The 7,500-nt window shown below is 46.2% G+C and overlaps 1 non-coding gene across 1 annotated transcript; it reads left to right on the forward strand.

The window, feature by feature from the left end:
- The first annotated feature begins 5,595 nt into the window (after nucleotides 1–5,595).
- On the forward strand, nucleotides 5,596–7,410 carry LOC120845619. The gene has a single exon (XR_005716821.1). It is a non-coding gene; the product is annotated as a small subunit ribosomal RNA (ribosomal RNA).
- The last annotated feature ends 90 nt before the right edge of the window (nucleotides 7,411–7,500 follow it).

Below are 7,500 nucleotides of genomic sequence, written 5' to 3' on the forward strand. Positions count from 1 at the left end.
CGGACGCTTTCCAACGCGTTAAGATTCTGGAGTGCAAACTTGTAAGAAACCTTTGCAACCGTGAGTAGTATGCAGTCGGCGCTGCTTGCACGCGATGTATTTTCGACGCGTTTTGTCCGTCTTATTGCCCGCGTGCGTTGGCGTACCTGGTTTCTGAAAGTGTGCGCGTCTCCCACGTGCATCTTAAACCATGCGTGTTCATTGCATGTTTTCGCTTGAGGAGATATCCATTTCCACCAGTGAGTAGTGTTCATTCGCCGCCGCTTCATCGCGATGTGCTTTTGACGTCTTTTTGCTTCTCTGTGCCGCCCGCCTCCGTGCTTTCCGAAGGTGAGCGCATGGTTTCGCTTTGCAGTGCGCGCTCTGCAGCGTGGTGTTGTGGCGTGGTTCCGGTGAAAGTGCCTGTGGGTGACCTCGCGTGCGTCCGTAATTCCCTGCCTTCGGCCTACTCAGCGTGGACGTCATTTCTGTCCTGTGACCTGCTGCTCAGTGCTCAGTGCTCAGTGCTGTGCTTGTGCAAGGCCTCTGGTGTGGGTGCCGTGTCCTACGTTCTACTTGTGCCCCTTATTAATTCATTAATATGTGTCGTGTGTGTGTGTGCTGTTTGAGCAGTTTCCGTTCTTGTGCCGTCCGTCCAGTGAAAGGATTTTTTTATTTTTTTTTATTAAGTTACGGCGCTTGTTTTCGTGCAGCTCTACGTGGTCGTGTCCTCGTACGCAGTGGTGTGTTTGTGGAAAGTCTGTCGTTGTGTTGTGTTGTGCAGTGCAGTGCAGTGCAGTGCAGTGCAGTGCTGTGCGTGCGCCAAAGCCTCTGGATAAAAGAAAAAAAAAAATATATATATATATATATATATAAATACACATTTTTGTTTTCTAATTTTTTTTTTTAATTAATTTTACATGTGGTAAGTATGCATGACTTATACCATCCTTTGTATTGATTTATTTGGGTCGTGTCTTTTTTTTCCACATTATTAGCCTTCTTGTTCTCCTCCTCCTCCTCCTGCTTATCATTATTTTAGAAATGTTTTCCTTTTTCTTTTTTTCCTCTTTCTTTCTAAGCTTTTAGTTTCCACCAGAGTGTCGAACCGAATTTTTTATTGGTTTGCTTCGATTTGCGGGAGCACAAAAGTAATGTAGGACATTAAAATAGCACAACAAATAGAAGAACAAGAGGTATACAGGACAGGCGCTGATGTTGAACTAGTTTCATTCAGGAAAAGTGAACATGTATATACACACGACAGGCAAAGCAGCACATATTCTTAAGGGTAGAAGATATTTGAGCTGGGATGCTGGTGTCTCCCAGCACGATCAAACCATCCGGGGCTATTGCCGCCTTCTCGGCTGCCCTCGGCACTTATCGTGAATAAAAGCTATATATGTATGTTTACTTTTCCTGGATAAAACTAGTTGAAAGTGAGTGCCGGTCCTGTATACTCCTTGTCCTCGTCTTTTTTGCGCTATTTTATATATTTTACTAAGATGAACCAACAGCGTACCGTATTAAAAAGAAAAAGAAGAAGCTAAAGTGATATTATATTTACCTGGTGCTTCTTTTCGTAATAGGCACTATTTCAAGAGTGCAAACGGGTATCTTTCCATTCATTTGTAGGGTTCGCTTATTTTCAGGTGCCGAGAAATAAATTGCTTTATTTAAATTTGATGGAGCAGTAAATGACAAGCTACATACATATCTGTCTTTCCTTGTTTTTTTTTGTGTTATATTTTAGCCTGAATTTAAAAGTTATCAGTCTGTTGGGTCGCCTAAAATACAGGTGATTGGCATTTGAGGTTTTTTTTCTTTACAAGATAATGGTTGATTCAATTTAGCAAGTAAGCATCAATTGTGCTACTTTTTTTTTCCTTCATCTTAAATAGAGCTAAGCAATCAACTCGACATGACGGCTACTTAATTTGTCGCTTCCTTACCGCCTGTTTTCCGAAACTGTGTGCTTTCTTTTCGTCGTCATCGACTTTGGGCTGCCGCTCCAAGTCCATAGAGCCTTTTTTTTTCAGCTATCCCTGCCGTACACCCTTGTACTTCTATTCATCGTCAGACTAATAGACAGTTATATTTTCTTCCGTACAGTTCCAAGTTGGCGGGTCAGTTTCGGTTCGGCTGAAACTAACTCCTCGGTTCCGGTTTTTCGTTCGCTTCGGTTTTCGGTTCGTCACTCTGGTCTTCACCGTGCATGGCACCCCCCCCCCCCCTTCCTTCCTTCCTTCCCTCCCTCCCTCCCTCCCTCTCTCCCCTCTTCTCCTCCCTGCAAGAAAACAAACTGTCGTTTCGAAATGTTTTCTTACTTGAACTGTGAAGGTTTTCAAGTGCATTGCCTTTCCTCCTTTATTGAGCGCACAATTCTAGAGTGGAACTTCCCTTCTGACATTGCAATAAAGTTTCCTGCACAAGGAAGAAAAACCTGCCATTTGACCTCCCTTGTGTGTGCAAAGTGTCAATGTTCCTATATTATGCTTGAACATGGTCTTTTTGTCTTCCTATTTGTCGCAGAAATCATGTATGTGTATGTATGTATGTATATATATATATACCAATATCGCACTTTATGGATTAATCTTGCACGACCTGTGAAAACCACGTATCTCTGGCTTTCCTCACGTTCGATTTGCGAACAATTTATGAAGCTAGCTTGGGGAGATTGATTTCGCTCGCACACAATTCGAGGCGCGAGGACGGGCATGTACGAACGCCTACGTAGTCGGGACGGTAAACAAAACTTACACAAATTAAAATCCTGTGCAGATAATAAAAGAAAGAGCAACAAAAAAGTATGGGCGTCTTTCTTTACTAATTTCTTTTTTTTTTTTTCTTTTTTAGGATTGTAAGCGGACGGACTTCTTAAACGATACCAAAAAGCGAGACACAATTTGACAAACGGGTCACGTCACAAGAAAGAAAATCCCACATCCTCAAGCGTGTAAAAAATGCACGCAATATCTACAGTACTGGAATTTGAAGCGCTGCCATTCTCGCGTGCACTAGCCCAAATCGCCTTGCTCCCGCTCACGTCAAAGCGACACAGACCTCGTCGGAAAGGTACGCTTTCTGACGCGGTCAACCGGTAAAAACACTATATATTGTAAAATTCTGTACTTTGGACGTGATTAATTCAGACTGCTTTGCGGCTAACTAAGCGCGCGTTCTTTCCCAATGAAACGAAAGAGCGAGATTAGAAATAGAGGAAATAATTCCCGTGAAAAGAAAGAAATTCGTCTCTTATTGAGCTTGGCAGTAAAGCACGCGACATCTCCAGTATTCCGTTTGAAAGCGCTGCCCGTCGCAAGTGCAGTAGTGTACATTGTTCGGCTCTCGCCCAGTTGAAAGCGCCAGAAAGCCCGTGTCGCCTCGCGACACGGGTAACCGCTAGAAAACACGCACATTTTAAAGTCGCGTGTTTTGCACTTGATTCCTCGGAAGTACTTTGTGGGAGACGAAGCGGGCGTTCCATGCCAAGGACACGGAAGAGAGAGATTAGAAATAGAGCGAACAATTCGCGTGAAAAGAATAATATTTGTCTCCTATCAAACTTGCCAGAAAAGTAAGCGAGATTTCCAGTATTCCGTTTGAAAGCGCTGCCCGTCGCAAGTGCAGTAGTGTACAGTGTTCGGCTCTCGCCCAGTTGAAAGCGCCAGAAAGCACGTGTCGCCTCGCGACACGGGTAACCGCTAGAAAACACGCACATTTTAAAGTCGCGTGATTTGCACTTGATTCCTCGGAAGTACTTTGTGGGAGACGAAGCGGGCGTTCCATGCCAAGGACCCGGAAGAGAGAGATTAGAAATAGAGCGAACAATTCGCGTGAAAAGAATAATATTTGTCTCCTATCAAACTTGCCAGAAAAGTAAGCGAGATTTCCAGTATTCCGTTTGAAAGCGCTGCCCGTCGCAAGTGCAGTAGGGTAAATTGTTCGGCTCTCGCCCAGTTGAAAGCGCCAGAAAGCCCGTGTCGCCTGGCGACACGGGTAACCGCTAGAAAACACGCACATTTTAAAGTCGCGTGATTTGCACTTGATTCCTCGGAAGTACTTTGTGGGAGACGAAGCGGGCGTTCCATGCCAAGGACACGGAAGAGAGAGATTAGAAATAGAGCGAACAATTCGCGTGAAAAGAATAATATTTGTCTCCTATCAAACTTGCCAGAAGAGTAAGCGAGATTTCCAGTATTCCGTTTGAAAGCGCTGCCCGTCGCAAGTGCAGTAGGGTAAATTGTTCGGCTCTCGCCCAGTTGAAAGCGCCAGAAAGCCCGTGTCGCAAAGCGACACGGGTAACCGCTAGAAAACACGCATCTTTTTCTTTTGTTAATCCCGTGCTTCTCACTTCGTTCCTTGAGAGGACTTTGTTGGGAACTAAGTGGCGGGGCCTTCCAAACGAAACCAATGGTAGAAACAATGAAGTGAGCAAAGAAGAGTAGTGTAAAGAAAGAAAATTGCCTATTATGAAGCCTGCCGTAAACACGCGCGATACCGCGAGCATTCGGATTAAAAGCAGTGACAATCTCACTTACTATAGCGCTCATTGTTCGGCTCTGACACAATTCAAAACGCATGAAACGCCCCGTGTAAATATTGGTTTACTTTGTAATAACAAAGTCGATAAACTTTCTGTTGACCATGTTAACATGAACTGAAAGTCGAAAAGAAGTAATCAGAGTCAAGCAGGGGTCAGCACGTTTTTAATAAAAAGCGAGAAATAATTTTTTTTATAGGGGTAGGATGTATGTACGTATGTATGTATACATAGAGGCAGACAGGAAAAAAAGAACATTTATATATATATATATATACACACAAACATACATACATACATATATATATATTTATATATATATATATATAAGGAGAGAGAGAGGGGAAAAAAATAAGAAAGAAAGAAGGACAAATAAATGATACTGAATAACGAGGAGCCACATAAGTGAGAGACAGTAAGTCAGTCAGTCAGTCACCGAAACTGATAACCACAAACTATGTACAGAATGCTCTTGAAGGATCTTCTTTATACTTATCGGTGCTATTATGTGGAGGTCGGGTCTGTCGAGCGTTCGATTGGTGCGAGCGGCGTCTGACGACGTCGCCGACGCCTTTCGTCGCCGTCTCGGCCGCTGCCTCCGCCGCATGGTCGTTACAGCAAGGTACCTGCGATCTCTGGCGTCTGCCGTTGGGGTCGGTTCTCGGGTGCACCTGTGTCTTGAAAACGAATGCGAGAGGAGGGTGTTTCGGAGCGTCCGCGCTAACCGAACGGTGTGAAATGACGAGTGCGTTCTGACCGAAGGCCGGGGTGCGTCCTCGCGTCCTCACGGGACCTGAAAGCTCGGCAACGCTGCGAAGGCGTCGTCAATGATTTTTTTGGCGTACGACTTTCTGTTGCTACGACGAGAAAGAAATTTATGCGCTTCTTGCCGCGTCGGTACCGACCTCGGTCGGGGATATTCCGGCTGCGCGCTCGAACGTGCTTCATTTCTTCTTGGATTTGGAAGTAATTCCTAAGCGTTGTGTGTGTTTGCGGTTCGTAAGGGGCGCCTGACGGTGGCCCCGCGTCCGCGCGTTGGTAGGGTTTTGGGCGACCCACCACGAAAAGATTACCTGGTTGATCCTGCCAGTAGTCATATGCTTGTCTCAAAGATTAAGCCATGCATGTCTAAGTACATGCCGAAACAAGGCGAAACCGCGAATGGCTCATTAAATCAGTTATGGTTCCTTAGATCGTTTCTTCCTACTTGGATAACTGTGGCAATTCTAGAGCTAATACATGCAGTGAGCCCGAAGCCCCTCGGGGCGACGGGTGCTTTTATTAGACCAAGATCAATCGGGCTTCGGTCCGTTTTGTGTGGTGACTCTGGATAACTTTGTGCTGATCGCACGGCCACGAGCCGGCGACGTTTCTTTCAAGTGTCTGCCTTATCAACTGTCGATGGTAGGTTATGCGCCTACCATGGTTGTTACGGGTAACGGAGAATCAGGGTTCGATTCCGGAGAGGGAGCCTGAGAAACGGCTACCACATCCAAGGAAGGCAGCAGGCGCGCAAATTACCCACTCCCGGCACGGGGAGGTAGTGACGAAAAATAACAATACGGGACTCTTTTGAGGCCCCGTAATTGAAATGAGTACACTCTAAATCCTTTACCGAGGATCCATTGGAGGGCAAGTCTGGTGCCAGCAGCCGCGGTAATTCCAGCTCCAATAGCGTATACTAAAGTTGCTGCGGTTAAAAAGCTCGTAGTTGGATCTCAGTTACAGGCGGGAAGTGCGTGGACACCACGTTACGGCCCGTGCTGAACATCATGCCTGTCGTGGCTTGGTTCCCTTCATCAGGTGCCTTGCTTTGGCCGGCGCGTTTACTTTGAAAAAAATAGAGTGCTCAACGCAGGCGATTCGCCTGAATAACAGTGCATGGAATAATAGAACAAGATCCTGTTTCTGTTCTGTTGGTTTTTGGAATACAGGATAATGATTAAGAGGGACAGACGGGGGCATTCGTATTGCGGCGCTAGAGGTGAAATTCTTGGACCGTCGCAAGACGAACTACTGCGAAAGCATTTGCCAAGAATGTTTTCATTGATCAAGAACGAAAGTTAGAGGTTCGAAGGCGATCAGATACCGCCCTAGTTCTAACCATAAACGATGCCAACCAACGATCCGCCTGAGTTACTCAAATGACTCGGCGGGCAGCTTCCGGGAAACCAAAGTATTTGGGTTCCGGGGGAAGTATGGTTGCAAAGCTGAAACTTAAAGGAATTGACGGAAGGGCACCACCAGGAGTGGAGCCTGCGGCTTAATTTGACTCAACACGGGAAAACTTACCCGGCCCGGACACTGGAGGATTGACAGATTGAGAGCTCTTTCTTGATTCGGTGGATGGTGGTGCATGGCCGTTCTTAGTTGGTGGAGCGATTTGCCTGGTTAATTCCGATAACGAACGAGACTCTAGCCTATTAAATAGGTGCGTGGTTCTCTGCACCTTGCACCCTTCTTAGAGGGACAAGCGGCTCCTAGCCGCACGAAACAGAGCAATAACAGGTCTGTGATGCCCTTAGATGTCCGGGGCCGCACGCGCGCTACACTGAAGGAAGCAGCGTGTTTTTATCCCTGTCTGTAAAGACTGGGTAACCCGTGGAACCTCCTTCGTGATTGGGATAGGGGCTTGCAATTGTTCCCCTTGAACGAGGAATTCCCAGTAAGCGCGAGTCATAAGCTCGCGTTGATTACGTCCCTGCCCTTTGTACACACCGCCCGTCGCTACTACCGATTGAATGATTTAGTGAGGTCTTCGGACCGATACCCGGAGCGGCCTTTCGGTTGCGCCGGTGTGTTGGAAAGATGACCAAACTTGATCATTTAGAGGAAGTAAAAGTCGTAACAAGGTTTCCGTAGGTGAACCTGCGGAAGGATCATTACCGGATGTTATTTGGCATCGTTTTGTCTTCTTCCTCTTGTACGGGGAATGGACTCGATGTGCGAATTTATCTGTCGCCGATCCCGACCAA

Source organism: Ixodes scapularis, unplaced genomic scaffold (assembly GCF_016920785.2).
Source record: "Ixodes scapularis isolate PalLabHiFi unplaced genomic scaffold, ASM1692078v2 ptg001158l_1___fragment_3__unscaffolded, whole genome shotgun sequence".
Classification (NCBI taxonomy): domain Eukaryota; kingdom Metazoa; phylum Arthropoda; class Arachnida; order Ixodida; family Ixodidae; genus Ixodes; species Ixodes scapularis.